Genomic DNA, 10,730 nt, shown 5'->3' with positions numbered 1-10,730 from the left:
ATGCCTTTTCACATGAAAAGACCAGGTGTAAATGCCCTCTGAAACGCATTCGAGACGGATTGCAATCCGATTCCTCAAACCACTTCAGAGACTGCGGTAAATTGTTTAACGTTTGACATTCGGGTTAATACACATTAAACTCCTAGACCGCTTGACCTAAAGATGTCAAACCAACTGGATATTACTCAGAATATTATTCTCTATAATGCACAAGGCTTATTTTTGGTATTTTTATTATAATTATTTTTTTGGTAGTTTTTAAATAGAATATTTAATCCCTGTTTTTATATAGAACATTTGGTCCCTTTAAATCCATTAAACTCCAAGACCATTTGACCTAAAGATGTCAAACCAACTGCAAATTACTCAGAATATTATTCCCTATATTGCACAAAGCTTATTTTTGGGAGTTTTTCTTTGGTAATTTTTATTTAGAATATTTGATCCCTTTAAATCCATTAAACTACAAGACCGCTTGACCTAAAGATGTCAAACCAACTGCAAATTACTCACAATATTCAGAATGAGCTTTATTGCCAAGTATGCTTACACATACAAGGAATTTGTCTTGGTGACAGGAGCTTCCAGTGCACAACAATACAAAACAGCAACAAGACTTTTAAAAAAATAATTAAAAATTGAATGAAAAATAAATAAATACTGAAAAAAAAGTATATATAGAATACACAATAGACTATATATATATATATACATACACACACACACACACACACACACACACATATATATATATATATATATATATATATATATATATATATATATATATACATACATACACACACACACACACACACATATATATATATATATATATATATATATTTTCCCTATATTGCACAAGGCTTATTTTTGGGCTTCACACACAGTGGGGAGTACATCTGCACAGCCTGGAATTATGTTACAAATGTCTCACAAATCCATAATTTAATGGTTGTAGGTAAGGGTTACCTTGCATTCATGGAAAACTAACCCTAAACAGTGGGCCCAAAAAGTATTTGGAAACTTACACCACACTTAATATACAGTACATTGTCTTTGCATAAGTTACACAATATTAAACCAAGTTGCAATTATTTTAAAGAAATGTATCACAAACATATCTTTCAAATAAAATATTTCACAAATGTATTTGTTTATTTGCACAAATGACAAACCAATCAGATTTCTGTTAAAAATGAAGACAAAAAGAATGAGACACTCTGCCATTGTCAAACGCTAGTGGAACATGTCCTTATTAATGTGATGAATTACACCTGTGGTTTCTCTGCTTCGACACCTGTGTGAACTTGAGAGGAATTTATTTCAGACATCCACTAAAAATCACCTTTAAGTTGAGACCAATTGCTTAAATGTCAATTCAAGACTTGTTCAGTTCTGCTAAAAACTCTAGTACTTGCTTTGATGTTCTGTTTTTATAATGCAATGATTTATTTGTGCAAAAGTGTCAAATAATTTTGGGGGCCAGTGTATCTTTGTATGTTGTCGAACTGTTGACATCAGAAGTTTAAGGTACTTGTTTTCTCTGATCTGTGACGGTCATACAATTACAATGTCTTCATTTTGCAAAACTGAGTCTAATTTCTTCATCTGTTCTGACTTCTCCATGGCCATCAGGAGGAGCAGGGCTGTCAGGAAGTGGAGGGCTGTCTTTTGGAGCCATGGCTGGGATTATCATTAGACTTCTAGTGGGGTTAGCAAGGAAACCTGGTTTGCCACAGACCCCAATGAAAACTGGAGAATTGTAACAACAGAAGACTCCGTTTGGTCCATCCAGAGCCTGTGGTAAGAACTATTTTTTTTATGCAACAGCAGATAAGCATGAACAGAAGAAATACAAGAAAAAAATTTCAGAATATTTCTCAAAAGTGAGAAAACAAGAGGGAAAAAACATTACATACAGCAAATTGTGTTCAAACTAAATTTGACTAGGTACACTCGCAAGCAACAATTTCACATAATTGTTTTAAGATCATTTGAATAAACTTATTTTGACTTGACATACTTCATCTAATTGTTTTTGTGACTGTTTATTGTGTTGATATTGTAAAGCATCCTTGAGCTCTGGAAAGGTGCTATATAAATTAAACATCATTATATTATTCATCACCTTAATTCCTTATGGGAATAATCATTGTTTAATGGCATATTCATGACATGTGCTTTTGGTACATTAATGAACTTGGATAATAAAGTTTCAACGTGTCAAAAGCTTTAAAAGTATACTGCTTATAAACAAATGTTTTAGTTTGAATAAATAAAATAAAGGAAGATCCAAAAAAATATTTGTCATCTTGAATACACTCCTTAGTTCAGTTCATAGCATCATCATTATTTAAATATGATTTAAGAATGGCAATGATATTAATCATATAATTAATATATTTTAAAATAATTCTGTCATGAGTGACATATGTTTCAAGACATGAGTTTTTAATTTTATTTGGATCACTGAATAAAACAATCTTTAATAAAATAACTAACTTTTTGGGCAAGAGCAATCTTTATACTTTGCAAAGGGAGCTTGCATGCAGTGACAAGTGAACTCGCAATAGAACCATTTGATGCAAGATAGACTGTCCATCACAGACATGGTTCTGAAAAAGTAACACAAGCAAATCTATGATTACAATAACATTAGCTTTCAGAAAGAATTTTTTTTTTTCTTTTTTCCCCCAATTTGGAATGCCCAATTCCCAACATGCTTTTAAGTCCTCATGGTCACAGTGATTTGCCTCAATCTGGGTGGTGGAGGATGAATCCCAGCTGCCTCTGTGTCTGAGACTGTCAACCTGCGCATCTTATCAGGTGGCTTGGTGAGCACATTGCCATGGAGACGTGTGTGTGGAGGCTTCATGCCATCCACTGTGGTATCCACGCTCAACTCACCACGTGCCCCACCAAGAACGAACCACATTATGGTGACCATGAGGAGGTTACCCCATGTGACTCTACCCTCCCTAGCAACCGGGCCAATTTGGTTGCTTAGGAGACCTGGCTAGAGTCACTCAGCATGCCCTGGGATTTGAACTAGCAAACTCCAGTGGTAGTAGCCAGTGTCTTTACCACTGAACTATCCAGGCCCCCCAAGTATTGCAAGTTTCCTTAATGTATGTTGGCCAATACCAGTCAGTATATTATTTAATAATCTAAAAGTGTGGGAAAATATATATATATTTTTTTGTATTTTAATTTATTTTTAAAATGTAATTCATGTTCATATTAATTAAAAAATTAGTTTGTTCAATGTGGGACTTTTATTTTGAAAAATGTTGACAACAGATGTCCAAAAGTGCTTGTCCAAAAAAACAAATGAAGGTCACAGGGTATGTTGAAAGAAACAAAGCCATATAGTTTCACTAACATTGTACATGGCACTAACTGCTGAACAACTTGCTTTCGTCGAGCCGTGCACTGCTCCTTTCGTGAGTCCCACCTTCTTTGATTTGATTGGTCATTTTAAACAACATTGACGAGCGGTTTTAAAATCACCAATCATGTTAAAAATTAGCTGAATTAAGATGCACGGAATGTTTAACCATTGTTATCCCTGCAACACACACACACACACACACATATATATATACACATACATACATCTACACTGGCAGCCAAAAGTTTGGAATAATGTACAGATTTTGCTGTTATAGAAAGAAATTGGTCCTTTTATTCACCGAAGTGGCATTCAACTGATCACAATGTATATTCAAGACATTACTAACGTGAAAAATTACTATTACAATTTGGAGAAAAAAAATTCAGAACTTCTAAAACTACAAAGAGTTCTCATCAAAAAATCCTCCATGTGCAGCAAGGAGCTTAGCAGATCCTTGGCATTCTAGCTGTCAGTTTGTTCAGATACTCAGATGACATTTCACCCCACACTACCTGTAGCACTTGCCATAGATGTGGCTGTCTTGTCAGGCACTTCTCACACACCTTACAGTCTAGCTGATCCCACAAAAGCTCAATGGGGTTAAGATCCATAACACTCTTTTCCAATTATCTGTTGTCCAATGTCTGTGTTTCTTTGCCCACTCTAACCTTTTCTTTTTGTTTTCTGTTTCAAAAGTGGCTTTTTCTTTGCAATTCTTCCCATAAGGCCTGCACCCCTGAGTCTTCTCTTTACTGTTGTACATGAAACTGGTGTTGAGCTGGTAGAATTCAATGAAGCTGTCAGCTGAGGACTTGTGAGGCATCTATTTCTCAAACTAGAGACTCTGATGTATGTATCCTCTTGTTTAGTTTTACATCTGGCCTTCCACATCTCAATCTGTCCTTGTTAGAGCCAGTTGTCCTTCATCTTTGAAGACTGAAGTGGACACCTTTGTATGAAATCTTCAGTTTTTTTTTGGCAATTTCATGCACTGCATAGCCTTCATTCCTCAAAACAATGATTGACTGACAAGTTTCTAGAGAAAGCTGTTTCTTTTTTGCCATTTTTTACCTAATACTAACCTTAAGACATGCCAGTCTATTGCATACTGTGACAACTCAAAAACACACAAAGACAATGTTAAGTTTCAATTAACGAACCAAATAGCTTTCAGCAGTGTTTGATATAATGACAAGTGATTTTCTAGTACCAAATTAGCAATTTAGCATGATTACTCAAGGATAAGGTGTTGGAGTGATGGCTGCTGGAAATGGGGCCTGTCTAGATTTGATCAAAAATGATTTTTTCAAATAGTGATGGTGCTGTTTTTTTTACATTAGTAATGTCCTTTGTGATCAGCTGAATGCCACTTTGGTGAATTAAAGTACCAATTTCCTTCCGAAACAGCAAAATCTGTACATTATTCCAAACTTTTGGCCGTCAGTATATATATTAAAGATAGATAATAGGATTATGTTTTAAAGATGTACATATATTATTAATATATTTATATTATGTAAATCAGTACATATGCCTACTTATATTATTCGAAAGGATGAAACAAACACCTCTATATGTCAGATGGAGCTCTACAGAGATGGAGATGAGAGATGTAACAAGTGTTTAAGGATGTAGTTGTCTGTTTTAAGCGTTTCTCTTCACCCAGCAGCTGAGTACTTCACAAAGCATTATTTTGTTGTTGATATTTCTGCCTCTAGTGAAAGGTCCTGTAATATGAGCCTCGCGATGTGATGAGGCAAAATCAGATCCCTCCAATATCACATGTAGCACTAGTGTGCTTCGTTGTTCAAAAACAGGAGCGAAAGCACAATCACGTCGCTTGTTTGCATAGATTGCTCTTTTTATATGGGGTATTGACATTATTACAAATTAACAGGTTGAAGTTCAGCAAAAATGCGGCAGCGTGCTGCTCACTGCGCGCTCACTCTTAAGGCCGAAACATACTTCACGCAAGTATACAACAGGAACGAAGTGTCGTAAATATGTTTGTATAACTAGTTCGGCAAGACTCTTCTCAAATTGCTGCTCCGCCATGACAGTTGTTGACTGCAAACAGAAAATCCGATCTAGCGCCCCTTGCGGCAACGCAGAGAATGCAGCGCGTACTTGCGTTGGGCAAGTGAGCGCTGGCGCCTTTCACTATGCAACGACGCGTGGACTCGAGCTTGCGTAGCAAGGTGCGTCTGTGTTCGCGTACTTGCGTGAAGTATGTTTGGGCCTTTAAACTCCACACTTGTCCATTGAGCCTTGGACTGCTGCGAGAGAAGCTGTAGCACTGATGACCTAAGGCTACCTGCACACTGCAGCTGAATATGGCCCAGATCTGATTTTTATATGTAGCCCATATCAGACACTGGTCTGAGCAGCCGACACTCTTAAACTGACCCATATGCGTTTAACACACCTTGAGCATGCGTAAGCTATAACAAACTCCGGCATGTTCATCATTATAGTATGAATAATTAAATTATGATTAAAAAAATTTCCGTTTTTAACGCGGATAGGACACATGCCTATTTGACAATATGTCCGCGAGTGACCGTTCATGGATAAAGTATTTTTATGTAGATAATTTGCCTTCGTATGGTGGAATTTAAATAATCATCAAAGTTCAAGTGTAATATTACATAAGAGCGAAACACCATAAAATGGAAAGACTGCAGGAAAAACGGCATTACATATATGTTAGGTAAGAAGACTTATCTTTATTTCATATTTCCATTGACTGGCTTGCATTCTTCTTTTGATACAGTTTGAGGAATACAGAAACTGAGCGACTGACAAGTAAATAGCGCCGTTATATAAATCTATATCTTTTCATACGCATATTTAACGTGCAAGCCAAACGAATCACTAAACCCAACTGTTGAAGCCTGTTGTCTCATTTTATTTCCTTAAAAAGAAACTGAATGCATTAACTAGACAGATATGACTCGCACTTAAAAGTTTATAAATATAACAGGCGTATATACGCTGGAAATCAAGTGTGCAAATGACGAATGTTGAATGTAAAAGTCACATTAAATATAACCTTGCTGTTCACACCGAAGACACATTGGAAAAAATCTGATACGTTTCCGATTGTGTGTCACATGCAAGTGAAAAATCTACAATCGCAAAATTAACATATTAAATTGTATTCGAAGAAGAAGAAGAAGCAACAACTATGAACTGACTTTGGTCATATGGATACAACCAGTTTTGAATAATGACGCAGAGAGCCCGACTCGAATCTTACGTTTGTTCATGGAGTGAACTCCGCAGCATAAATTGCGTCTTACATTTTCTGGCGTCTTGTTAACAACAGGCTTTTTACCAACGTGTAAATTCGCAGGCTATTAATATAACCAAAGCATATTATTACAGGGCGTTATAGTAGATAAAACACGCTGTATTTATTTTTTTTTAACCAGTGCAGGAACATGCACACCGTAAAAAGTCTAAATAAAATTAGTGACATGACAAGGAATTAAAATTGCTGAAGCTCTGGTAATTGACAAATAAGAACAACAAAACTATTCTTCCAAAGGATAAATTAAGAAAAACAAATTAACAATTTATTTATCTGATTCACTAGGAGTGGCTGAATGGCAGAATATATCTGTCTGTCTTTGAAGACATTTCTTGTCATGTGGCTTCCTCTGGTGGACAAACAGTAAAACCGCCTGTTTTATCTCCATATTTCTAATAGGAATTTATTTTTATTTTTATAAATAGCTATTATTTGTTATAGCTGTAGCCAAATTTATGTAATTTTGCAGGTGGCCTCAGAATGTTCCATTTCCCATGTTTTTTTTTTTTCGTTTTTTTTTTCTTCAGTTTTGCTAAGTTTTAAAATTGTGCTAATAAGATGCAGGCCAATTAGTTATTATTGCACACAGCCCAAAACATATTTGATTATATCTTCAGAACGATTTGAAATATCAAAATTCTTTTGATAACTTTTTTTCTGGAGGGTCTGTAGATGTATAAAAAAAAATTGTGCGAATTGAAAAAACGGCCTAGGACGAGTTCAAAAAGTAGGTTTTCAAAAAACATTTTGTGAAAGATTTCTTGCAGGAATGGAAATCCTTGTGGCCATATCATTGGGGGCACTGGTGGATTCAGAGAAGCTACAAATTTGTATTGTAGCCTATACGGTTCCGGAGTTATGAGCAAAAACGCGAATTAGCTAAATATGCCGCTACCATGTTGCCGATTGTCACAAAATTTTATATGCGGCTTCGAGTTGATAACCCTGCTTGTGTATAGTAATTTCAATAACCATAGGCCATTCCCAATATGAGTTATAAGGTGCTGAAATTTGATTGGCCTTTTGGCAGCCATTTTTGTTAATGTCGAATCGATTTTTTTTTTAAAGAAGATGTTAGCATTTGAACCAAAGAAGATGCATATTTAATTTGAACTTTGTCGCTAAAATGGCTGCGAAGTCATGACAGTTTTTTGTTGTAGCGCCCCCTAGGGGTGAAATTGTACGAAACTCTGCCGACGTCTTTTAAACGCCCTGTTGACTGTGTACTTTTTGTTTGGAGTATGGTTACTTTGAGTTTGCGTTGAGTAGATATTCATCAATTACTCAAATTGCATTAAACTGAAAGAATTGTATTGTTAATATCTTCTGAACACGTATCAAACTTCTTTTGATAACTTATTGTCAGGAGGGCCTGTAGATGATGTATACCAAATTGCATGCCGATCGGATTAACTGTCTAGGAGGAGTTTGAAAAAGTAGGTTTTTCAAAAAATTAAAAATGGTGGGAAGAAATTGTAGACGGAAATTAAATAGGAAATATACATTTTGTAGGGCTTACGGAAAAAATAATTTCGATTCTAGCCCTTACGGTTGCAGAGATCAAAGCCTAAACGTAAAAGTGTTTATTATAGCACCACCTAGGGTCAGATGGGTGTGCGTTTGTGCGCCTGGGTAGTGAGGGGGATTTGGGATCATCCTGCCACGTTTGGTGTCTCCACGACTTATGGTCTCTGACGCCCAGACACTTTTATGGCAGAAAAAAGAATAAAAAAGAAGAACCCTGAATTTTTAAACATTATATCTATATCAGTTGAGTGACACATTCATATATAACCTAAAATTTCTAAATATGCATTTAAAATTTTTTTTTTTTTTAAATACAGCTAAGTCATAGTTATTCAACCCCTATTGCATAGCTGTTTCTTAAATATGTAAGGCTACACAAGTAATTGTTTTAAAACAAAATCAAGCCATTACTCTACAATGGCAATTATTTAAGTTAAATTATTTAAGTTAAGAGTCTTAAAATTATTTAAGACTCGCTGGGGCGAGCCTTCGACCTCTGTTCCGATCACGCTCCTCTGCAGTGGCTCCACCGCATAAAGGATACTAACACACAGGTCATCTGTTGGTATCTGGCTCTCCAGCCCTTTAAATTCTAGGTGGTCCACAGATGGTTGTGGCTGACTTTCTCTCCAGAAATGGGGGGGGGTCTGGCAGGCCGGATGTTGCCCCGGCCTGAGTCAGCGGTGGGGGCATGTGTAGGTCTGCAGGAGAGAGAGAGCGGTAAGGCACGTCACCTGGTTCATAATTATCCCTAACACATGTCTCTCATTATAGTGATGGTGGAGGTTGACTTAAAAGGCATGCCAGAGCATCAGAGAGGAAGAGAGCAAACCGACACCAAGCATAGTGTCTTTCCCCATTACTTTGTGTTTGATTTATTTTGTATTGACGGTTACCGTCAGGTGTCTGAAAAATTATACATTTAAAGAGACTGACCTTGAATCTGCTTCTTTGTCTCCTGACTCCTCCATTGCCCGAACTAAGAGATCTGCTACAGTTGGGTTTTGTCTGACGAGGACCATGATATCATCATCCCCCATCTGTCTTGTGTTTCGTGTACATGCTTTGTATGGGCGCACGGGTCCGGTAGTTGGTTACTGCCATGCGCAAGTTACTGCCGTGCACCCTTTGGTGATGTCACGGTCTTGTCACCTTGCCAGGTTGAGTGTTTGTCTGACGAGGACCATGGCATCATCGTTCCCTGTCTGTTTTGGTCAAAGCGTGTTTACGTTTTGCCCTTATGTGTTTCAGGTGCCGCTGGCATGTGGAATCAGCGTTTCCATGGGAACCCTGATTGACAATCATGACAACCTTCAGCTGCGAGTGGCACCTGCCCCTTGTTTGTTTCCCACTTATTTAAATCCCCTCGTGTGTCATGTCCAATGTTGGATCATACTATGTAGTTGTTCTATGTGATAGTCAGTGTTTAATGTCTGTTTATCTTTCAGTTCACCTTACGCCTCTACCCGCGTGTCGGGAAATGCCAGCCCTCCATTGCCTGGTCTTTGTTCAGTTTAAAAGATTCATTTTCTGTTATTAATAAATACTTAAACTGTTTTCCTGAACATCTATTGGGTACTCTGTCTCATGTTTCTGACATGATTGAATGAATGAAATTAAAATGCTTTGTTGTGCACTGCTCAACTCCCCTTTACCTGTATTATGAGATCACATATACTGATGTCACAATCCTCAAACCAGGCAGCATCAATAAAACCTTGCTAAAGGCTGATGTTGAATATGCAGCAATTTTCTCTGGAGAAGCTGCATTATGTCATAATTCAACAATTAACTGCTTACCCTGACAGCATTATCATAGTTGCTGGGGACTTTAACCATGCAAACCTGAGGACAGTTTTGCCTAAATTCTATCATAAAGTGAATTTTGCTACAAGAAGGGAAAACATCTTGGATCAAGTATATACCAATATACCAAATGCTTACAAAGCTTTACCATCTCCACATCTTGGACTGTCAGACCATCTTTCACTATTCTTTTCTTATACCAGCCTACAAACCATTGATCATCAGAGCTAAGCTAGATATAAGGACAATACAAGTATGGAATGAGGGAAGCATTTCAGCTTTACAAAACTGCTTTGAAAACACAAACTGACATTTTTGCGCAGACAGTGTGGACCTGGAAGAATATGAATGCCTTGTCAGTTCTGGCATATATAAACTTTTTTTTTACCGATATAGTGACAAAAAAAAAGACAGTTAAAGTGTTCTCCAATCAGAAACCTTGGTTTAACAATGAGGTCAGAACCCTCCTCAAGGCTCAAGATTCAGCGATTTGTTTTTACAAACAATGACTCTCATTGTATCTCACACAGCTCTTACTCTTCTGGAACATCAAAACACATACGTAAGGATACTTACTCCACCTTCAACACCATTATACCCCATAAACTGGTTGGAAAGCTCAGCAATTTTGGTTTGGTCTCATCACTCTGTGCTTGGATAATGGACTTTTAAACAAATAGACCCCAG

The sequence above is a fragment of the Myxocyprinus asiaticus genome, chromosome 15 (assembly GCF_019703515.2).
Source record: "Myxocyprinus asiaticus isolate MX2 ecotype Aquarium Trade chromosome 15, UBuf_Myxa_2, whole genome shotgun sequence".
Classification (NCBI taxonomy): Eukaryota; Metazoa; Chordata; class Actinopteri; order Cypriniformes; family Catostomidae; genus Myxocyprinus; species Myxocyprinus asiaticus.
The sequence above is the reverse complement of the archived record's forward strand: the minus strand, read 5'-3'. Positions refer to the sequence as shown.